Below are 25072 nucleotides of genomic sequence, written 5' to 3' on the forward strand. Positions count from 1 at the left end.
AATTTTAAGAGATGATATCACATGGCATATGCATTTTCTTCCTATATATGTGTGTGTGTGTGTACAGTTAAAGCAACATGGTTAGAGATTATTGCTACTGATGCATATAGCACTTTATTAATTTTAACTGCTGAATACTATTTGATCACATTTTTTATTCATTTCTTGAGGTTCATTTTTTTTTTAGAAGAATTGGCTAGGGAAAATGCAGCTGCATGGAACTTATTGTCAAAATTACAGAACCAGAAGAAAAAAGCTATATGCAACAGTGTGCATGACACCAAGGCTTTAGCTGGCTTTGGCATCAGATTCCGCAGGTCATCCGTCTCACTCTGTGATCCACTGTTTAAATTTCTCTCTGCAGAGCTGTACCAGAGTGGTTTCCTAGAACACCCACAGAGACCAGGAAAGCCTACTTGTTCAGTGCTTTCACTGACATTTTTTTTTAATGTCTCTATCTGGTGGGGCTCTGCATTCTTTTAGGGTACTGGGCTTACCCGTTGGGAATTCTACTTTTTTGGTGAGCATTCACAATTCCGGTGGCTCTATTGAAGTTTATCTCATAGCAATTTCCGTTTAAATTATTTTTTAGGATTATCCTCACAGAGAGTGGTCATTTCAGGTGAAAGAAATGAGGAGAAAGAATATTAAATAACTTGCCCAATGCCATACATATGGAGCAACAGAAAATTAGTACAGCTTTAAGTGTCTGAAATTTTATTTTTAACTCAATAATAAAATAAATGTCTCTTAAAAAATAAATTTCTCTTCCCTGAATATTGTCCTCATGTGTCCTGAAGTTTGCAGGCATCCTGGCCAACTCCCCAACATGGAGGACATGGTGAGACCCGGCGTGCCTTTAAACAAGGTCCAAACACTCCCGTTTTTCTGGAACTCGACGGGCATATTCTATACAACGAAGCACTCCATTCTTTGACATTATTATTTTAAAAAGTTACCAAACGTATTGGCATAGATTGCATGTGGTAGAGCATAACACATATAATATAATATAAGTAACATATATTTGGCCTGCAACAGCCAAAATGTATTACGAACATTAGAACCTTCGGCTTAACACCTCTTCTTTGCACATTTTCCTGACATCGTAGCCAGCCAACTCCAGATCTAAGCAACCCTGCTTCGAGTGGAAGGTCCCAGGGAGAAGTGGTGTTTGCAGTTAGTTGCCTCTGAAAGGCAGCGTGATGGTTGGCAAACCAGATGTCTTGACACATATGAGGCTTCCGGGGCAGACACCCACCCACAGATTCTCAATTAGGGAAATCTACAATTAATGTGACAGTGAGGAGAAGGATCTGATGTACAATTAAAGTATTTTGGCTGGTGCTTATTTTGCTGAGATATCCATGAATAGTCTTCCGAAATCCGTATGAAATCCAGTTATTTGCTAAAATGTGAAACCATTTATAAGGAAGCAAGCAGTCACTTGATAAACTTGGGCTGGATTTATTTTTTAAAATCTGCTTTGTGGCTTCAAATAATGGATCCTGTGGTGTGGTTTGGACCACAAAGTGCATAATGCCCATGGGTTCTAAGAAGACTTAAGAAGTGAACCGAAGGTGAAAAACTCCAATAACAATGAGCAAAGATTCTTATAACAGCTTCAGCAACTCCAATGCATCTTGAGCCCCAGAAGGTTTTGGAGTCTGCAGCTGCAGATGACAATTCCTTTTCTTTCTTTCTTTTTTTTTTTTCCTTCTCAAACTGAATTTCAACAATGAGGCAAGTGATTACTGTATGGCAGTAGACAAAAGCTGTTTTCAGAGGATTGCCTGCTTTCAGAGGCCTGGGAAACCCAGGCTTCCAAGTCACAAACAATAGGTCTTTTAACCTAACACATTGCCCCAAACTGGGTGGTAAACACAGTTCCAAAAATTGTCATGGTCCAACATACTAGAAAACCTACAATAAGAAAAGCTTAGCACAGTTTTCTGTGTTCCAATTGCACAGATGAGCCTTATGGAAGAGCCTCTTTCACAAGCTGGATAGCAGGTCCCTCTGATCTGGAATTGTGGTATGATTCTCACTTGTATCCTTGGGGTAAGTATATCTTCGCCACAACATACTTGGGGATATAGTACTCAACAGTTCGGGGCCCAATGGAGGTTGTGCTTGGAATCTACAGGGACTAGAGAATATGCAGAATTTCACTCTGATTATTGTCTCTCTGCTTATCCATCCCTCCAGTTAAGTTGTATTTTGAAAGAAGTAAATGATTAGTTTTCCTCTGCTCTGAAAACCCCCTATGTTTTAAAGTTACTGTAAATATATTTAAAGAGATAGAAATGATGCTTGATAACTATAAAGTGAAATTCCATGATGATTCATTCACCTTTTCAACCAACTGACTGATGATGGAAGATCATGACATTGTAGTCTCTGTACATAAAGAAGTAAGCACAGTGGGGCCCTTCCCTTGCTGTTTATCAGGAGATGCATATATTTTAACTCAGTTATACATACTGAATTAGGTAATTGACCACTAAAGATAAACAGCTGAGATTCAGGCAGCTTAGACTGACTGAGCAATAAGTGTCCCAGAGAAAGTAGGAGTCCAGTGGGTAGAAGCTGAATACAGACAAAAAGTGGAAGTTTTCAGGCTACACAAGGATAGACAGGTCATTCTATATAGTTCAGTCGCTCAGTCGTGTCCGACTCTTTGTGACCCCATGGACTGCAGCATGCCAGGCTTCCCTGTCCATCACCAACTCCCAGACCTTACTCAAACTCATGTCCATTGCGTCAGTGATGCCATCCAACCATCTCATCCTCCATCGTCGCTTTCTCCTCCCACCTTTAATATTTCCCAGCATCAGGGTCTTTTCCAATGAGTCAGTTCTTTGCATCAGGTGGCCAGAATATTGGAGTTTAAGCTTCAACTTCAGTCCTTCCAATGAATAATCAGGAATGATTTCCTTTAGGATGGACAGGTTGGATCTCCTTGCAGTCCAAGGGATTCTCAAGAGTTCCCTCCAACACTGAGTTCAAAAGCATCTATTCTTCAGCTTTCTTTATAGCCCAACTCTCACATCCATACATGACTACTGGAAAAATCATAGCTTTGACTAGACAGACCTTTGTCGGTAATGTCTCTGCTTTTTAATATGCTGTCTAGGTTGCTCATAGCTTTTCTTTCAAGAAGCAAGTGTCTTAATTTCATGGCTACAGTCACCATCTGCACTGATTTTGGAGCACAAAACAATAGTCTCTCACTGTTTCCGTTGTTTCCCATCTATTTGCCATGAAGTGATGGGATGAGATGCCATGATCTTAGTTTTCTGAATGTTGAGTTTTAAGCCAACTTTGTCACTTTCCCCTTTCACTTTCATCAAGAGGCTCTTTAGTTCTTCACTTTCTGCCATAAGGGTGGTGTCGTCTGCGTATCTGAGGTTATTGATATTTCCCCTGGCAATCTTGATTCTGGCTTGTGCTTCATCCAGCCCAACATTTTGCATGATGTACTCTGCATATAAGTTAAATAAGCAGGGTGACAATATACAGCCTTGACATATTCCTTTCCCAGTTTGGAACCAGTCTGTTGTTCCATGTCCAGTTCTAACTGTTGCTTCTTGACAACAGCTTGTATGCTTCTTGTTGCTTGTATGCTTCTTGCAGACAGATTTCTCAGAAGGCAGGTCAGGTGCTCTGGTATTCCCATCTCCTTAAGAATTTTCCACAATTTGTTGTGATTCAAACAGTCAAAGGCTTTGGTGTAATCAATAAAGCAAAAGTAGATGCTTTTCTGGACATCTCTTGCTTTTTCTAACCAGAAGGAATTGCCCTTGTGAGTGATCAGTTGTGTCCAATTCTTTGCGACCCCATAGACTGTGGCCGGCCAGACTCCTCTATCCATGGAATTTTCCAGGCAAGAATACTGGAGCATATTGCTGTTTCCTTCTTCAGGGGATCTTCCTGACCCAAGGATCTAACCTACATCTCCTGTGTCTCCTGCATTGCAGGCAGATGCTTTACCACAGAGTCACTGGGGACGCCCAGAAGGAATTTCATTCAGACACAAAGGCAAGAATAATAGTAATAACCAGTATCTAGTATCTATTCAGCACTAGTTACACACCAGGTGCCAGGCTGAACACTTTACAGGCACTATTTCAAATATTCCTTGTGAAAACCCCATGAGACAAGTAGAGTTGTTTTCCCCACATTGTATGCAATAAAACTGAGGTTTGAGAACTAAATATCTTATTCAAGTCAAATAGCTAAAGAAAAATGGAGGCACAACTCGAACTCAGTTTCCCTTTTCATCCCAGAGATGAGCTCCCAATGTCATAATGCCAGGGCATGGTAAGTAAACTGGAACTGTGGAATCAGGACAAAAATCTTCAGTATTAAGCAGGAGCCAGTCATCTGTAAGACAGAGAGAGGTGGGAGTATATCTAGAGCTTTAAACAGAGGAAGGACTTCACCCTACAAATATTTTTGAAAGATACCTTTTGTGACTATTGCACAGATCGAATTAGCTGGAAGGAACTCAGAGGGATTGGAGGCTGAGAGGAGGTAGAATCTTGCAATTCTAATGAGAGATAATGAGGGCTGAAGAGAGGCAACTGCATGGAGATGACATGTTGAGGATGGCTTTGCAAGACATTTGAGAATTTAAAATCTACATGATTAAGGCAAAGAAGCAATGCCAAGTGTCTGGGTGGAGAGCCTTGGTGAACTAACTCAAGTATAACCAAAATGCTAAAAACAGAAGAGCTAACAACTCCCACTGATGATCTGCTGTTTGTCACCATCAATAAGCTGTTTCCAACTACTGATGTTGTACAGGGAGGTGAGCACACACAGATCAGCAGGGCTAATTTCCTGTGTTGCAGGATCCTCCAGAGAGCTACAGTTCAGTTCGGTTCAGTTGCTCAGTTGTGTCCGACTCTTTATGACCCCATGAATTGCAGCATGCCAGGCCTGCCTGTCCATCACCAACTCCCGGAGTTTACCCAAACTCATGTCCATCGAGTTGGTGATGCCATCCAGCCTTCACATCCTCTCTCGTCCCCTTCTCCTCCTGCCCACAATCCCTCCCAGCATTAGGGTCTTTTCCAATGAGTCAACACTTTGCATGAGGTGGCCAAAGTATTGGGGTTTCGGCTTTAGCATCAGTCCTTCCAATGAACACCCAGGACTGATCTCCTTTAGAATGGACTGGTTGGATCTCCTTGCAGTCCAAGGGACTCTCAAGAGTCTTCTCCAACACCACAGTTCAAAAGCATCAATTCTTCGGCTCTCAGCTTTCTTCACAGTCCAACTCTCACATCTATACATGACCACTGGAAAAACCATAGCCTTGACTAGACGGACCTTTGTTGGCAAAGTAATGTCTCTGCTTTTTAATATGCTATCTAGATTGGTCATAACTTTTCTTCCAAGCAGTAAGCATCTTTTAATTTCATGGCTGCAATCACCATTTGCACTGATTTTGGAGCCCAAAAAAATAAAGTCTGACACTGTTTCCTCTGTTTCCACATCTATTTCCCATGAAGTGATGGGACCAGATGCCATGATCTTAGTTTCCTGAATGTTGAGCTTTAAGCCAAATTTTTCACTCTCCTCTTTTACTTTCATCAAGAGGCTTTTGAGTTCCTCTTCACTTTCTGCCATAAGGGTGGTCATCTCCATATCTGAGGTTACTGATATTTCTCCCGGCAATCTTGATTTCAGTTTGTGCTTCTTCCAGCCCAGCATTTCTCATGATGTACTCTGCATATAAGTTAATAAGCAGGGTGACAATATACAGCCTTGATGTACTTTTTTCCTATTTGGAACCAGTCTGTTGTTCCATGGCCAGTTCTAACTGTTGCTTCCTGACCTGCATATAGGTTTCTCAAGAGGCAGGTCAGGTGGTCTGGTATTCCCATCTCTTTCAGAATTTTCCATAGTTTATTGTGATCCACTGTCAAAGACTTTGGCATAGTCAATAAAGCAGAAATAGATGTTTTTCTGGAACTCTCTTGCTTTTTCGATGATTCAGCAGATGTTGGCAATTTGATCTCTGGTTCCTCTGCCTTTTCTACAACCAGCTTGAACATCAGAAAGTTCACAGTTCACATATTACTGAAGCCTGGCTTGGAGAATTTTGAGCATTACTTTACTAGTGTGTGAGATGAGTGCAATTGTGCGGTAGTTTGAGCATTGTCTGGCATTGCCTTTCTTTGGGATTGGAATGAAAACTGACCTTTTCCAGTCCTGTAGCCACTGCTGAGTTTTCCAAATTCACTGGTATATTGAGTGCAGCACTTTTACAGCATCATCTTTCAGGATTTGAAATAGCTCAACTGGAATTCCCTCACCTGGCTTTGTTCGTAGTGGTGCTTTCTAAGGCCCACTTGACTCAACATTCCAGATGTCTGGCTCTAGGTGAGTGATCACATCATCGTGATTATCTTGGTCTTGAAGATCTTTTTTGTACAGTTCTTCTGTGTATTAGGAGAGAGCAAATCAACACAAAGAACACTGTAAGCAGATCTGACTCATGTCTACAATGGAGTTGGAGAGCAACACTAATAATATCATCATCAGCAATATCATTATATTACAATATTATATATATATTATATAATGTATAATATAATTATAGGGCTTCCCTAGTGGCTCAGATGGTAAAGAATATGCCTGCAAAGTGGGAGACCTGGGTACTGTCCCTGGGTTGGGAAGATCTCCTGGAGGAGGGCATGGCAACCCACTCCAGTGTTCTTCCCTGGAGAATCCCCAAGGACAGAGAAGCCTGAGTGACTAAGCACAACACAGTATAATTTTAATTATATAATAATCTTATAAAATATTATAACAATATTTTCAGCAGCAACAATATCACAGATCAGAGGAGAAATGACTTTTCTGGACTGGATTTGTGCAGCATATGATGCTGAAGAAGCACCTTAGAAGACAGGAGGATATCCAAACAGGCATAGAGACAGTCCTGCAGTCAACCTGCTCATGGATTAATGCCTGGAGTCTAACTTCCATGTGGAATCTTTGTGTAATTTACAAGTTAAGTAACTTATAGTCAAAGCTGTGGGTTTTCCAGTAGTCATGTACAGGTGTGAGAGTTGGACCATCAAGAAGGCTGAGTGCTGAAGAATAGATGAATTGATGCTTTTGAACTGTGTTGCTGGAGAAAACTCTTGACAGTCCCTTGGACTGCAAGGGGATGAAATCAGTCAAACCTAAAGAAAATAAACCCTGAATATTCATTGGAAGGACTGTTGCTGAAGTTGAAGCTCCAATACTTTGGATGCCTGATGCAAAGAGCCAACTCATTGGAAAAGACCCTGATGCTGGGAAGAATTGAAGGCAAAAGCAGAAGGGGCAGCAGAAGATGAGATGGTTGGATGGCATCACTGACTCAATGGACATGAATTTGAGCAAACAGAAGGAGATAGTGGAGGACAGATAAGCCTGGTGTGCTACAGTCCATGGGGTTGCAAAGAGTCGGACACAGTTAGCAACCGAACAACAACAAGTAGTTCAGACTGCAGAAATCCTTGAAGGAGATCATTTAAATTGCTTCTTTAGATGGTGTGCATTGGAATCACATGGGGTGCATGTTAAAATTTAAATCTCTAGGTTCAGCTCAGGGATTCTGAGTCAGGATATATGGGGTAGGGCATGAAGACCTGGCCCTGTAACCACTGCAACCAAGTGATTCTGCTGCAAATGTCTGGAGGCCACACTTTGAGAAACACTGCACTAGGATGTATCAGCCAGGGAGTTTTAGCGGGATAGTGGCATCTAGGAAATTATATAGCAGAAAACATAAACAGTCAGCACCTTACTTTCCAATTACAGTGATGGATAAATGGCATACTATGAAATGCACTTTTTATGAAGTGAAAATGAAAAATCCTATGAATATTCATAGGATTCCCTGGTTGGCTCAGTGGTTAAAAAAAAAAACTATCTGCCAATGCAGGAGAAGCAAGTTTGATCCTTGGGTAGGGAAGATCCCCTGGAGGAGGTAATGGCAGCCCATTCCAGTATCCTTGCCTAGGAATTCCCGTGGACAGAGGAGCCTGGCAGGCTGCAGCCCATGGGTTCCCAAAGAATCAGACACGACTGAGCAACTAAACAACAGCAACAACATGAATATCCTACTCAGAGTCTTCAGATTCCTTGTGTGCCTCTTATACTCCTTCAGCATTATTTTCTCTCATTTCTCTCTCACTCTCACATTTTATCTCTCTAGTTTTTCCTTGTCACTTGCTCAACTCTGATTTCTCTTTCACTTTCACTACATTCCTTTCCTTGTCCCTGACTCTCTCACCTTCCATGTTTCACCTACTTTTCCATTCTGTTGTCTAATTTCTGCCTCTCCCTTTGTTACTGCAGAACCCACCTTACAGAGTTGATTTCATTGCTAATTTGTTTGTAGGTTTCCCTTGGTGCTGAACTGTGTCAAACACATTTTTGTATCTATTGAAATGATCACATTCTTCTTTATTCTACTAACATGTTGCATAGTGCTGACAGATTTCTTGATGTTAAACCAACCTTGCATTTCTTTGATAAATCTCATTTACCCATGACATTGTGAGTTTCTATACTTAATTTGGCAATATTTCATTAAATCTGTGGTATCTGTGCAAAATGAATTTTTTGGTTCTTGTAGTGCCTTAGTCTAGTTTTTATACAAGATAATTCTGGCTTTAAAATTAGTTGGGAAGTGTTTCCTCCTCCTTTTTTATAATGAAAGAATTTTTGTTGCACAGCAATAATTTCTTCCTTAAATTTTGGATAGAATTCACCAAGATGCCATCTGGTCAAGCATTTTTCTTTTTCAGCAGATTTTTAATTATGAATACAATTTCTTTAATTAATAAAAGTCTACTTAGTTTTTCTGTTTCTACTTAGGTTACTTTTTAAAAAATTAGTGTCCTTGAAGGAATTTTTTGCATTTTATTGAATTTGTTAATTTGACATAAATTGTTCGTACTAATTCTGTATCATTTTTTACCTTCTGTAGTATATTTGGTAATGTCCTTATACATGGCTAAATTCATGTGGTCCAGTGGTCCAGCCAGAATAAACCACAGCTTGTTCTGTGTGGACTTCAAAAAGATTTTGCTGATTATTTATTTAAAACAATTATTAAAATTAGTTAAGACAATTTTGAGATGCATTCTTATTTCACAAATGTTAAGCTGCCTTTTGTTATAATCAAAGAAATTGGAGTATTATGAAATAGAAAACATGAAAATAAGAAAGATATATTTGTAAATATAAAAGAAACCCAAATAAAATAGTAAATAACATAGACTGATGGATATCCACACATCATTTTTTTTCTTCCATGTTTTGCTAGAATAAATGCATTATTTGTACAATAAAATGTATTTTAACAAATGGTGCTCAAACAGCTGGAAATATGGGGGGAAAATTCAATTCTATCTTGAACCGATTACAAACTTAAGTATAACTGGCTAAAAAAGAACTAAAAACCACAGAGAATACAATGCTTTGACCACTAGAATCAAGAGAAAGATTTAAGTTGTGAAGGTTTGTGTATATTGAAGACTGGGACTTGGAGAGTCGGGAATGACTTTCTCTGAATAAGTGTGGGTGTTAAGTGGCTAGTAGAAGAGAGGGACATTCTGAGCACAGCAAACAGCAAACACGGATGTACAGACACACAGTATTGCCTGGTTATTTCTTCATGTTGAAGTGGAGTGTGTGGTTATTCAGCCAGTTATTGAGAGTTTACAATGGCTGAGCACTGTCGTAACTGATTCACATACATCACCTTGTTTAAGCACAGGAATCACCCTTATTTCTAGGTTATTGCTTAATCATCTACTTACCTCAACCATCCCCTAAGAAAGTCTAGAGACTGATGCCAATTCCCAACAAGTCTTTATTACAGTTTCCTTAAAAGACATGAGACGCTTTTTTGTATTTCTCTATATAGATATATCAGAGAAGACAATGGCACCTCACTCCAGTACTCTTGCTTGGAAAATCCCATGGATGGAGGAACCTGGTAGGCTGTAGTCCATGGGGTCTCTAAGAGTCAGACACAACTGAGTGACTTCACTTTCACTTTTCACTTTCATGCATTGGAGAAGGAAATGGCAACCCACTCCAGTACTCTTGCCTGCAGAATCCCAGGGATGGGGGAGCCTGGTGGGCTTCCATCTATGGGGTTGCACAGAGTCGGACACGACTGAAGCAACTTAGCAGCAGCAGCATATAGATAGATATATAGATGTATAGGTAGGTAGATATACAGAAATTTCTGAGATTCTTATTTTATATTATGAAGAGAGAATTACATAAATCATTGCATTTGACCATATTTTTGACTTGACTCTGCTAGTCATTCTTATATCTCATATCACGGTCCCCTCTTTATGTTATCAGCCATCAAATTTAAAAAATGAAAAAAAAAAAAAAGCAAATAAGACTTCTCAGATCTTTTGTGATTAATGGGAAAAGAAACACTGAAGCAGAGAACAAGACTAGCGTGTGTTTGTGCCAAAGAAACAGAAGCTGCAGTGCCCCCAGCCATGCCTACCAGACGCAGCCAACACTCAGCCCACTGGAATATTAGCGTCCTATCCAAGTCTGTCCCCAGGTCTCACTCAAGGTCACTATGCCAGGCTCATGTCTGTCCTCCACCCATAACCCCCAGGAGCTGCTATCCAACCTCCTCCAGTGGAGAGACTGTCCAGGTGCATCTTGGGAAAGCAAGATGAAGTTTGGCAAGGAGAGTCTTCATGCACATAGAGGTTCTGGCCTCAGATTGGAGCCTTTACAACAGGCCATCTGTCTCGAGTTGTCAATCCCTAAACTCTTTAGGGATCAGAGAAATGGGCTGCTTCGTTCTGAGTCTTATGCTAATGTGTCTCCTGACACAGGGTTTGTAAAAGCAGAGAAAAATACAATGTAATATTAACAATGGCAAGCCTCTGGTGAGGGGCTTTGTAAATTGTTTTCTCTATCTGCTTAGAAAAAATTAAAATCTGTTTTAAGCTATGAATACCGTACAGTTTCTGTCCTCTTCATTTTATTTCTGTCCCATTTATTTTATTACTTATCACATGTACATTCACTTATCACTTTGAAACTTTGTCTTCATGATTTTACTTCAAAATATCATTAAAAAATTATATGACTTGACTCTGGGCAAGCTTAGTACCATCCACAGTATTATTGAAATTTCTGACCTTGTTGGGGACATTGTCGCAGGTCTGTTTTCACTGTGTTAAAAGATCTGTAAAGTAAATATGCCATAAAAGAGAAGCTGGTTTGCCAACCAGTATTCCAGAATACTTTGTATCCATGAACAATGAAGTGATGTTAAGGGGACCATTTTCTTCTCTGCTGTGCACAGGAACATTGCCGGGTTGCTGTATGTTATGAGGCTTGTGGCTGAGACGAAAAAGCATGTGGTTTAGACACTATGACACATAGGTTGTTACAACATGCAATTTAAAACTAACATTGACAATAATTCTATAACCTGTCCTATGTGAAAATATAAAAATATACTTTCTATCTTCAAGAAATGCATAATTAACTTTCTAAGAAACATTGGACAGTACTCCAAAAATATACACTTAGAATACTATGTGATTCAACCTGATTGTAAGGTAAATCTAATCTTTCATGTTTGTCCCTATTTCAGTGAATTTGTTACTTTCCCGTTTCAATTTTTTGTTTTGTTTTATATAAAAAAAATCCAAAGCATTTTCTCCCAGTAGTTTTGATTTCTACTACTATTGTGGGGCTTCCTTCATAGTTCCATTGGTAAAGAATTTGCCTGCAATGCAAAAACCCACGTTCAATTCCTGAGTTGGGAAGATCCTCTGGAGAAGGAAATGGCAACCCACTCCAGTATTCCGGCCTGGAGAATCCCATGGACAGAGGAGCCTGGCAGGCTACAGTCCACAGGATTGCAGGAGTCTACACTACTTAGCGACTAACCACCACCACCACCACTCTTGCGTCATAGGAAAATGACCTCTGAGCAGAATTTTCATAAGCTCAGTAAAGCTACATATTTGAATTAAATTTTCCTCTGTTCTCGTTGAAAATTCTAAATCCTCTAAACAGATTTCCAAGAAAAGAAAGAGCAAAAGAGAAAGACATAGAGAACTCATGGTATAAAAAGAGGAGAGAGAAAGAAAGAAAAGCAAAGGAAGGGAAGAAAGGAAGAAACAAAAGGAAAGAAAAAAGATGAGAATAGAGCAGAAAAGAAGTTGCATGGTGCAACCAATGATAAGGATGCTTCAAGCACTGATGAATTCATAGCCTATTTTTTTGGTTTCCAATCTGAAATATAAGGCACACAATAAATCATTATGCTTTTGAACTGTGGTGTTGGAGAAGACTCTTGACAGTCCCTTGGTCTGCAAGGAGATCCAACTAGTCCATCCTAAAGGAAATTAGTCCTGAATATTCATTGGAAGGACTGATGCTGAAGCGGAAATTTCAATACTTTGGCCACCTGATGCAAAGAACTGACTCATTTGAAAGACCCTGATGCTGGGAAAGATTGAAGACAGGAGGAGAAGGGGACGACAGAGGATGAGATGGCTGGATGCCATCACCGACTCAATGGACATGAGTTTGCACAAGCTCTGGGAGTTGGTGATGGACAGGAAGGCCTGGCGTGCTGCAGTTCATGGGGTTGCAAAGAGTTAGACACGACTGAGCGACTGAACTGAAGTGAAATAAATTATCCTAGAAATAAAGACAGATCCATTTTTTTTTTAATTCTCTAATCTGTTCAATCATCTGTATAGTTTGATTTTCCAAAACTGCTGGATCCCCCAAATCACTTCACTTATCAACTCTACAGGAGGTTAAAAAATCTTTCCGGTACCAGAAGACATCATCCTCATCTTCAAAGACCAGAGAAACCATTTTTCCACCATCTTAATCAGCTGAAGGTCCACAAGGTTAGGGGCAACAGAATCACCTCCAGATTTCAGGTAAGCCTTCCCAAAGATAAACAGCTGGTGAACCAGCAGTCTGAGATGACTGAGACTGACACTCATCTTAATAATCAGTCTTGGTGATTCTGTCCCCACAGCATATGATGGGAATTTTATCTGAATGTCATCTCTTCACCTTCAAATTTTCTAACTCATTTAAAAATTTTATTTTTAATTAATTAATTCCTTTAAATCCAAGGACAATCACTTTGCAGTATTGTGATGGTTTTTACCAATCATCAACATGTATCTGCCATAGATGTACATGTGTCCCCTACATCCTGAAGCCCCCTCCCAGCTTCCTCTCCACCCCATGCCTCAGGTTGTTTTACACAGTTTCAGTTGTACCGTCCAAATGCTTGCCCTTGTACCACCAAATTTCCACTCGGGGCTTCCCTGGTGGCTCAGATGGTAAAGAGACTGCCTGCAATGCAAGAGACCCGAGTTCAGTCCCTGGGTCAAGAAGATCTCCTGCAGAAGGGAGTGGCTACCCACTCCAGTATCCTTGAATAGAGAATTCCATGGACAAGGGAGACTAGTGAGCTACAGTCTATGGGGTCACAAAAAGACAGACATGACTGAACAACACTTACTCACTCACTTAAGCTGAGCTTTACCTCTGTATGTTATTATTATTTTTTTTTCCAGTGACCATCATGGCCCCATGGTTCCCTCTAAAGTAAAAGTTGCACTAACCTTTTCTGTTTACACTTTGTTGTTGATTGAGCACCTACTCTGTAAGAGAAACTGTTGTATCTATAGGAGACACAGAGATAAGTAAAGTCCCTGACTTTAGGGAATTCACAATTCAGTGAGGACGTGGGGCATACCTAAGTGCCACATGCATGTTATGCCTATTGGTGCTCAGAGAAAGAATAACCACTTCTAAGGTAGCTATGAACAGGAGCTGGTAACTCTAAGACATCATATTGATCACAGATTTTAATCTCACTAATGACATATTTCCATACATTTTTTTCATGTTTCTTTACTAGTGTTTCAGAAATAGCTCAGCATATGTCCCCTATCTAAAAGTTTACTTGAGATATCCATCATAGGAAAGTTTCATCTTCTAAAAAAGACCATAATAATAGCTGCTCAGTACAAGCTCCTTAGTGAATCAAGCTTCTTTATTGTGTAAAGAAACTCAAAGTCAAGGAGTTTAAATTCAGTCCTGTATGACCAAAGAATACCAGGAAACTAGTTAAAGAATATTTCCCTTAACATATCAAATTTACCAACAGTTTTTGCTTCTTCCCACCTCCAAATTTATTTTTAAAACATTGTGGAAGTACAGTGATTTACTGTACACCGAGGTAGAGCATAAACTGTGAGGAGCCAAATCTACTGTGTGATTCAATGGGATCATAATGCACAGAAAAACTAATTAAAGCCAAGGGAACCAAAAGCAAGCAATATAAGGAAACAGCTTCCCCAGAGTCAGAGTGGCAAAGACACTATTGATACTTTATATTTGGGCTTCTTTTTTTTTTTTTTTGCTGTTATTTTCCTCTTATAAAAGAAGGCTTAGTTAATGCTATTTCAGCCCTTGCAGGGTTTGTAAACCAGGGAAATGCAGATCTTTTATGGGAATAGAAAGTAGATGCCTAGAAGAAAGATTTCAACATTGTGTCACCAACTCTAACATGCACCATTTGTAATGAATTTCCTGCAGGGTCTCAATATGTTGCTGAGAAATGTGGACAAGACAGATAGCAGTAGGTCCTAATTTAAAGCAAGTGTAAGTTTAAGACAAAGCCCCTGAATTGTGGCAACCTTATTCCAATAAAATGCATTATTTTGGTGGAGATAGTTGTACTATCTCAAGATTTCAGTTGTGGTAAACTATTGCATTTGATCTCCCTTTTTTTTTTTTTTTTTCTATAGAATCAAAAGTTTGAACAAGGTACCCAGTAAGGGACAAACTCTTCTCTAAAACTGATCATGAAACATCAATCCTGCACCTAAGTTATTCTCTCTTTTGGTATCTTGATGATACTTAAACACAGCCTTCAGTTCAGTTCAGTTCAGTCTCTCAGTCGTGTCCGACTCTTTGCGACCCCATGAATTGCAGCACGCCAGGCCTCCCTGTCCATCACCAACTCCCTGAGTTCACTCAAACTCACATCCATCATCAAGTCGGTGATGCCATCCAGCTATCTCATCCTCTGTCGTCCCCTTCTCCTCCGCCCCCAATCCCTCCCAGCATCAGAGTCTTTTCCAATAAGTCAACTCTTTGCATGAGGTAGCCAAAGTACTGGAGTTTCAGCTTTAGCATCATTCCTTACAAAGAATACCCAGGACTGATCTCCTTTAGAATGGACTGGTTGGATCTCCTTGCAGTCCAAGGGACTCTCAAGAGTCTTCTCCAACACCACAGTTCAAAAGCATCAATTCTTCGGTGATCAGCTTTCTTCACAGTCCAACTCTCACATCCATACATGACCACAGGAAAAACCACAGCCTTGACTAGATGGACCTTTGTTGGCAAAGTAATGTCTCTGCTTTTGAATATGCTATCTAGGTTGGTCATAATGTTCCTTACAAGGAGTAAGTGTCTTTTAATTTCATGGCTCCAGTCACCATCTGCATTGATTTACACAGCCTTGGTGAATGGGAAACAACCATGGACTCTTCATGGGGTGCTTTTATAAAATGTATTCTGCTTTTTATAGAACCCAATTACATGCACAAGCTTTAGGTTCCACAAACAACTTACCTGCTTCCACTCTAAAGCTGGACTTTTATTTTCTTACATTGATTTCTTGATCTTAACTCTTTAAAGAGCCTTGAATGGTTTTTAAGTAGCTGAAGTCCTTGCCTGTCTCTTTTTGTGAAAATCAGGCTGATTTCACATTCATTCCAACTCCATCTACTTTAAGACACCTTCTCTCTGGAGTAGCTCACAGCCTTGCACATGTGGTCTCCCCTTTCCTATTTCATGTCCTCTCATAATTCACCTCCTCTCATTTCTTTCCATCTCATGGTCATAAAAACGTGGTATCCTCTCCTTGGAATTTCAGAATTTTAATAAGAGCTTGTTGTTTCCATCCATCACTGTAAATTTCTATCGTTATTGTTTACCAGTTTCTGCAACCTGGATTCTCTCAGCGCAGTCATAGTAATAGTTTAAACCACTATCAACATGGATCACATATAGTTATACATGAATATCTTCGCAGAATTGTATACACGCCTATCATTTCATATGGGTTCTGCTAATATTCCTGGGGTTTTGTTAAATATTCCTGGGTTCTGCTGACATTCCTGCTTTTTCTGTATTGAGATGTGCCATCTTAATACATCATGATGTAAAATCAGAGCTTAACGAAAATACCAGCATCTCTAATGAAAAATGAAAGTTGCTCAGCTGTGTCCAACTTTTTGAAACCCCATGGACTGTAGCCCACCAGGCTCCTCTGTCCATGGAATTCTCCAGGCAAGAATACTGGAGTAGGTAGCCATTCCCTTCTCCAGGGGATCTTTCCAACCAAGGGATTGAAGACGTGTCTCCTACATTGCAGGCAGATTCTTTACTGTCTGAACCACCAGGGAAGCACCTGGGGAGAGTCAAAACAACATTCTCAGACTTGGAAACAATCTTCTAAAGAAGAGTGTTCTCAGAAGGATGAAGAAGATCTATTGTTGTTGGACACATTTTGTGTGACACATTTCTAAGGTCAATATCACAGACCTGGGTTGATTTTTTTTAAATATAAGTATACAATATTAATATAAGACCCCAGATTTCTTAAATAAAACGAACACATGCATGCCTTGAAGACAGCTTTTCCCTGCCAGCTAGAGGAGGCTACAGCCGAGCTTCAGCCTTATGAATAGAGCTGGGTAAAGATATCTTCCTGGATCACGTGTACCACGCTATGTACGCACTTCTTTGTTTAACTATTCATTTCCATTTGTTCCTAATTTCTGCCTATAAACACAGGGTACATGGGATCTGATGGGAAACTTTGTTTCTGATCAACTACAGAGAAGTTTTCCAGCATCTGTTGAGCTCAGCTAGTAAGCACGATTTATAAAACAGTGAATGACTAACCCCTGTAACCATTTTAATGACCCTAAAATAAAGTGCTTAGAGCAACATCTGTCCGAGCAGCTGGGTTCTCTGCATGAGTGGGCAGAGCGACACACTGGGACAAATTCTGTTCTCCCTTTTGACAGAAACAATTGCAGCAGATCATTTTTATCGTAATCAATTTAGGTACAGTTTCTTGGAGACCATCTGTGTAGTGTTCATAGATTGTGCTTAAGAATTTAAATGTGTATATTTTTGGTCGCTTGATGTAGCATCTGCTAATGGCCACATAAGTTCCACTTTTTATGCAGAAAGCTGTTTCCTTGTAAAGGGATTAGTAGAATGACTACTCGATTTTATCCTTTTAACTACCCAGTAAGCTTCTGCCATTTGAATGACATCCATCACAGAAGTGTTAGTTGTAGAATAAATGGTTCAATACATTAAACCTGGAGTTAAAGTTGTAAGACAAAGATTCAGTAAAACATTTTTTGTGTTTCTGTCTTTAGATCATCAACACAGTTAATATGGTCCTGTATAAGCAACTAAAACTAAGGAAAAATAGCTTTGATAACGCTTTTTCATCCATTTTTATCAAGTTCCTATTAACTTATGGCTTTACAGCTATTAGTTAAATAATCATACTCAGAAATCAAATATCTAAAGCAACCAGCATTAACTTTAGCTTTAAGAATAATTTTGGAATCATATTAAAAGATAATTGCTTTTAAAATACTTGATAATAAAAATGGAATGGCTTTGGTGTAGAAATAAAGGATTTGCCTGAAAAATACTATCAACTATATTTTGGGGATGGAGTACATTCTGTAATATAATTGAATCTTAATAACACATTTTGAGTAGAGAGATTCCTTGTCTTACTTGAGTTTTCCTCTTGCATTTAGCAAATATGGCATTATCTGGATAATCAAAGATATCTGAGTATGTTAAGATATCCATAGTTTGAAAAGAAAGATTTTATTTTTCTCTAGTAACAGACATTCCTAGGCTTTCCTCTATTCAAATGTTTTGAGAACCCACAAATCTAAGTGGTTAAGTAAATAAAATAAAGTAAAAATTCAAATTCTATGAGATTATAATACACAGAAGGTTACATCATTTTTATTTTCATAAATACTAAAGTAGAAGTTTAGGATCAGTGTGGGTTTTGCGTTCATCCCTATAAACACACGTTTAGTGCATATTAGGTGGAAGAACTGAGGTTACAAGAGGCACGGGAAGTAGTTCTAAGTAGGAAGGGCTTCCTGGATTAGTGGGAAGTAACTGGAGTCATTTCCTCCATGTTCTCAAGATGCTATTACAAACATATCTCAATTTGGTACAAAACTTGAGTAGTTTGTTCAGCAATCAACCTGGTCAGTATCCATGTAGTTCCCTATTGTTCCCCTGTGGTCACCAATCTCGTTTGTAAAAAAAAAGAGTAAGCAGTGAATTGCTTGTAATAGTATGCAGGTGAGTCTAATCATCAATCATTATTTATTAAATGGGTTGTATGGCTTTGCATTAGTTAATTGAGGCACTAATAAAATTTGAAATCAGAACTGCTTATAAAAATGTTTCATTGTTCATCGCTGTCCCTGAAATTTGCAAATTGTTTACTCAAAAAGACATGGAAATAGAAAAAGAAATACAGTGGTTATGTAGGTTTGCATTCATAGTAAGCATACTAGAGGTGATGGGATAAATTTTCCAATGAAGTTTCTGCTGCAGATAATTCAAGAATATTTCAGGAACGATATCAGCAGAATTAATTTATGATAACTTCTAAAAGTGGCAGGAGGTGAGATACTTATAGCATGTGCCATTTTTGGCTCCCTAGTCTAGAGAAGTTCTTTCTACCCTAACTATCAATCAGCTAAATTATCTTCAAACTTAATTAGATGAAAGAATTCGGTACTATGATTCTATGTGCTGGAAGATGTCCAGACTATTAGAAACGTCATTTCAATAATACCCTTTCATGCCATCTGTAAGAATCACACCAAACAGACTTAATGCAGATGAACATAATACAAAGCAGAATTTACAGCCAAAGAGAGGAACATACACACACACACACACACACACACACACACACACACACACTCCTCAAGCCTCATCTAGGTACAAAAATACACATAGACGTTATATAGAAGGTTGTGATGCAGAAGCAGAGGAGAAAATTAAAGACTTTCTCTGTTTTGAGATCCACATTCCTCCAAAAACAGCTTTGTACATTAAGCTTCCAATTACCTACTTTTTTCCCTCTCAGATTGTCTCTTAGGATGGGGTCCTTTGGGAAAGCATATTTTTTCATTTAGATGTGTGTGTGTGTGTGTGTGTGTGTGTGTGTGTGTATACATGCCTGTGTATATGTGGTTTTGAGAGTGTAATGTCAATACTCAGCCATAGGTTAATGAGGTTTTTCTTTTTTCAGGCACTTAAATCAGAGGTTGTTTTCTGTTTTTGTAGAAGATACATGCTGGTTACTCTCTCAGGCTTGATTACCCAGCATCTTTTAGGGTGCATAAGATGAAAAATATAATGTATATAATGTATGTGCACATGTACCAAGATTCCAAGATAAAAAGAGATGGCCACTGAGAAAAGCAGGTTCAGGCTTAGGAATTCCAGGGAAGGAAAGATTCTTTTCTATTGGAGGATTGGAAAGTTTCTTATGAAACTGGTGGCATTTTGGGAAGTCTTCCCTTGGCAAAGCACCATTTTACTTGAGATATGCACGCTGGATAATTTTGGAATTGCAGGTTAACAGAAAAATACAAGCAAAAGCTCATAGTTGTTATATCTTCTTGTCTGAATTTCAAGATCCCTTGAGATGGCCATGTTCATGACTTTTAACTGCTCATGGCTGGAAGCACCAAATAGATTCAGGGGAAATGAAAGTGCAAGTTATTCAGTTGTGTCCAGTTCTTTGCAACCCCATGGACTATACAGTCCGTGGAATTCTCCAGGCCAGAATACTGGAGTGAGTAGCCTTTCCCTTCTCCAGAGGATCCTCCAAACCCAGGGATCAAACCCAGGTCTCCCACATTGCAGGCAGATTCTTTACCAACTGAGCCACAAGGGAAGCTCAAGAATACTGGAATGGGTAGCCTATCCCTTCTCCAGCAGATCTTCCCGACCCAGGAATCAAACTGGGGTCCCCTGCATTGCAGTCAGATTCTTTACCAACTGAGCTATGAGGGAAGCTAGACTCAGGGGGTAGCTTGAGGTCCCCTGTGGACTAGACCCACCAGATTCCTTGCTGTGCAGGGTTTGGTTTAATTCACATTGTACAAGGCTGCTGCTGCTGCTGCTGCTAAGTCATTTCAGTCATGTCCGACTCTGTGCAACCCCATAGATGGCAGCCCACCAGGCTCCTCTGTCCTTGGGATTCTCCAGGCAAGAACACTGGAGTGGGTTGCCATTTCCTTCTCCAATGCATGAAAGTGAAAAGTGAAAGTGAAGTCACTCAGTTGTGTCCGACTCTTAGCAACCCCGTGGACTGCAGCCTACCAGGCTCCTCCGTCCATGGGATTTTCCAAGCAAGAGGACTGGAGTGGGGTGCCATTGTCTTCTCCCCGTACAAGGCAGTGGTCCTCAAAGTGCAATTCTTGGATAAGCAACATCAACAACACCTGGGAATTTTTTAGAGATGCAAATCTCTGGGCCTCACGTTTGAGGATCCTAGCATGAAGCAAGGATAATTAAACCTACTTTGAGCTGGTGGCACTTCTCTACTTGAGCTTTCTTCCTGGTAAAGTACTCAGCTGGGTTTTTCAGTCTTTCTTGTGATTCCACAGAGAACTTTGGTAGGTGCTCATCAGTGACTTTATTTTTAGGGAACTTTTGGTAGTTATGCTTGCTAATGATTTGTCTGCTTCTTTGCTTTACAAAATCACACACCATTGCAATCCTGTGGGCTCATTCATGCCTGGAAGCCAGCAGCCCCTTTTGTTGCTCTTCTGAGCTCTTCACACACCAAACAGTACAACAGGGTAGGAGAGAGGGGTGTCTGGGACAGTTGTTCCCAAGCACATGTGACTTACAGGTTCTTTTCAGAATATGTAGATCATGAAAACTCTTTAGAGTCACACCCCTTCAAGTCATCTACAGGATCCTTGGTTTCATCTCTAAGTCATGCCCAACTCTTTGCAACCCATGGACTCTTCTTTCCATGGGATTTCCCAGGCAAGAAGATTCAGAAAACTGGATCCTTCTCCAGAGGATCCTTAGAAGATGGTTGCTTTGTGTGGTGTAGTTGGGTGAGATCAGTGGCTCTTTCAGTCCTGTTAGAGACCAAAGGATGCATTTATGCAGCTGTACATTGATCCGAAGGCTGCCTTTTTAATTAATTTTTTACTGAAGATAATAGCTTTAAAGACTTTTGTTCTACTCTGTCAAACCTCAACATGAATCAACCATAGGTGTACATATATCCCCTCCCTTTTGAACCTCTCTCCCATCTCCCTCCCCATCCCATCCCTCTAGGTTGATACAGAGCCCCTGCTTGAGTTCCCTGAGACATACAGCAAATTCCCATTGGCGATCTATTTTACATATGGCAATGTAAGTTTTCATGTTACTCTTTCCATACATCTCAGCCTCTCCTCCCCTCTCCCCATGTCCATAGGTCTATTCTGTGTCTGTTTCTCCATTGTTGCCCTGTAAATAAATTCTTCAGTACCATTTTTCTAGATTCCATACATATGAGTTAGAATATGATATTTATCTTTCTTTCTGACTTTCTTCACTCTGTATAATAGGTTCTAGGTTCATCCACCTCATTAGAACTGAGTGTTCCTTTTTATGGCTGAGTAAATTCTTTATCTTTATAAATTCTATATCTTTATCTTTATAAATTCTATATCTTTATCTTTACAAATTCTTTGTCTATTCATCTGTTGATGGACATCTAGTTTGCTTCCGTGTTCTAGCTGTTGTAAATAGTGCTGCAATGAACAATGGAATACGTGTGTCTTTTTCAATTTTGGTTTCCTTGGGGTATATGCATAGGAGTGGGATTCCTGGGTCATATGGTGGTTTTATTACTAGTTTTTTAAGGAATCTCCATACTGTCTTCCATAGTGGCTGTATCAATTTACATTCTCACTGACAGTGCAAGAGGGTTCCCTTTTCTCCACATCCTCTCCAGCATTTACTGTTTGTAGACATTTTGATGATGGCCATTCTGACTGATGTGAGGTGATAATCTCATTGTAGTTTTGATTTGCATTTCTCTAATAATAATGCAAGGAACTGACTCATTGCAAAAGACCCTGATGCTGAGAAAGACTGAAGGCAGGAGGACAAGGGGATGACAGAGGATGAGATGGTTGGATGGCATCACCAACACAATGGACATGAGTTTGAGCAGGTTCTGGGAGTTGGTGATGGACAGGGAGGCCTGGTGTTCAGCAGTCTGTGGGGTTGCAAAGAGTCAGACACGACTGAGTGACTGAACTGAACTGAATAATGAGTGATGTTGAGCATGTTTTCATGTGTTTGTTAGCCATCTGCAAGTCTTCTGTGGAGAAATGTCTGTTTAGGTCTTTTCTCCACTTTTTGATTGGGTTGTTAGTTTTTCTGGTATTGAGTAGTATGAGCTGCTTGTATATTTTGGAAATTAATCCTTTGTCAGTTGTTTCATTTGCTATTATTTTCTCCCATTCTTAGGGTTGTCTTTTCACCTTGCTTATAGTTTCCTTTGCTGGGCAAAAGCTTTTAAGTTTAATCAGGTCCCACTTGTTTACTTTTGTTTTCATTTCTGCTACTCTAGGAGGTGGGTCATAGAGGATCTTACTTTGATTTGTCCTTCAAGGTTCTATGTTTTCCTCTAGGTGTTTTACGGTTTCTAGTCTTACATTTAAGTCTTTAATACATTTTGAGTTTATCTTTGTGTATGATGTTAGTACAGAGAAGGCAGTGGCACTCCACTCCAGTACTCTTGCCTGGAAAATCCCATGGGTGGAGGAGCCTGATAGGCTGCAGTCCATGGGGTCACTGTGAGTCGGACACAACTGAGCGACTTCACTTTCACTTTTCACTTTCATGCGTTGGAGAAGGAAATGGCAACCCACTCCAGTGTTCTTGCCTGGAGAATCCCAGGGACGGGGGCGCCTGGTGGGCTGCCAACTATGGGGTTGCACAGAGTCGGATACAACTGAAGCGACTTAGCAGCAGCAGAAGCAGCATGGTGTTAGTAAGTGTTCCGATTTCATTCTTTTTTTTTTCTAATTTTATTTTATTTTTAAACTTTACATAATTGTATTAGTTTTGCCAAATATCAAAATGAATCTGCCACAATTCATTCTTTTACATGTAGCTGTCTGTCCAGTTTTCCCAGCAGTCTAAGGGCCCATCACTATCTCTATGGTTCTCCCACTGACCTCTGGTGCCCATGCCTTTTGGGACCAGCCCTATTCACCATGAATGCAAGTTACAGGTGGGATTTCAACTCCAGTTGAAATCAAAGAATCTTAGTGTTTCCACAGCCATCCTGGAGACTAGACTGGGAGAGAAGTTCTCCAAGGTCACTGAGTGGGAAAGTGCAGCTCGGAACACCTGTCCATCATGCCATCCCTGCCAGCAGAGGCTGCGCTGACAGTGACCAGTCACACAGTTGCTTCCAAGAGCAGGCCAGTGACAGCACTGAGCATGTCACGAGTGGGTCAGGGGGAGGTTGGGAGTGCCTGTCTACCTAAAGCAAGTGCCAACCAATCATTGCCACATGAAAACCTGGGCCCAGTGTTGGCGGATTGGACTTTCTAATGTGAAAACTCCCAATTTTTAGAAGTTGCCTCAAATGAAAAATGATCATGTGAGATAAACAAACATGTTTATAGGTCTGAAGGGGGCCATGGGCCACCAGTTTGAAAGCTCCACCGTTTCCAGTGAAGTCGTGCCCCACACTGATTTTTCTCATTTTTTTCTCAGTTCACTTAGTTTGAAGTCATCCCTTTTCCAGCCCTCCCGCCTAGAGCAACATCTGCTCTTATCTCTCTGACCTACTTTTGTTCCTGCCATTCTTTTTGCCTGTTATGTATAATTGTCTCTCCCATATCCAGTTCAATTTAAATGTGTTTCAAGATCGAAGTCAAGTCACACCGCCACCACGCAGCCTTCCTTGGCAGCCCAGCTAGCCAGAATGGCTGGCACCCTTAATGAGCAAGGCATTTGGTGAACAAACACATTTGGTGCTCAGCTAACAGTCTACGGTGGGCGGTGGGCATACTCAACTCGGGTCGATTCTAATTTGCCAGAATGGAAAATGGTGGAGGTGGTTAATGATAACTTATTCAAGGGCATGTTTTGACTAATCAGCTTATAATTCATTTTTTTTAAAGCAAGGAGGGGGATTATATTTACTTTTTTCCCACAAAGGAAAGATGAAGAGTATTTAATGGAATAGATGGTCCATGGATACACATAACCACCAGCAATCTGCTAGTCCACAGACTGCCAATGAGTGCGCATTTCTGCTACATCTCTTTACATTTGGTAACTTACCATATTAAGGGTTCTTTTGAAGCATAGTCTATGCTTAAAATGGTCCAGAAAAAGGAAATGGGGTCATTTTGGCCAACACTGTTGCTGATCTCCCTGTGTCCAGATATTTGCTGATGACTATGGTCAGAGCAGCCTTAGATGAACACAAATGGGGCACGGAAGGCTTGGCCTGTTCTGCATGAGCTATGGGATGGGAGAACCATGACTGTATCAGCAGTCCTTAAAATATTTCCCTCCTTTCTGAGCCAGTAATTTGGGTCTCAGGACTCAGCCTAATTATAGAATACAAAAAACTAAATAATACTTATTGCACATAAATTTTTATCATGCTACTAAATGATCAAAAAAAATTAAAGAACACAAACATCCAAATCTGTATGGTAAAATACTGTGTATGTAGCCATTAAAAATGTTTTACAGTCCCCATTGGACTAGCATGGAGGTTGAGTTCATTTTATACTAATAAAATAATTAATTTCTTTATCCTTTCAATTAAGCATATGTTTACTGAAATCTACCATATACAAGGCATCAAGATACATGTATATAATTGACA

Source organism: Bos grunniens, chromosome 11, assembly GCF_055505025.1.
Source record: "Bos grunniens cultivar Pamir isolate PY7600 chromosome 11, Bosgru_T2T1.0, whole genome shotgun sequence".
Classification (NCBI taxonomy): domain Eukaryota; kingdom Metazoa; phylum Chordata; class Mammalia; order Artiodactyla; family Bovidae; genus Bos; species Bos grunniens.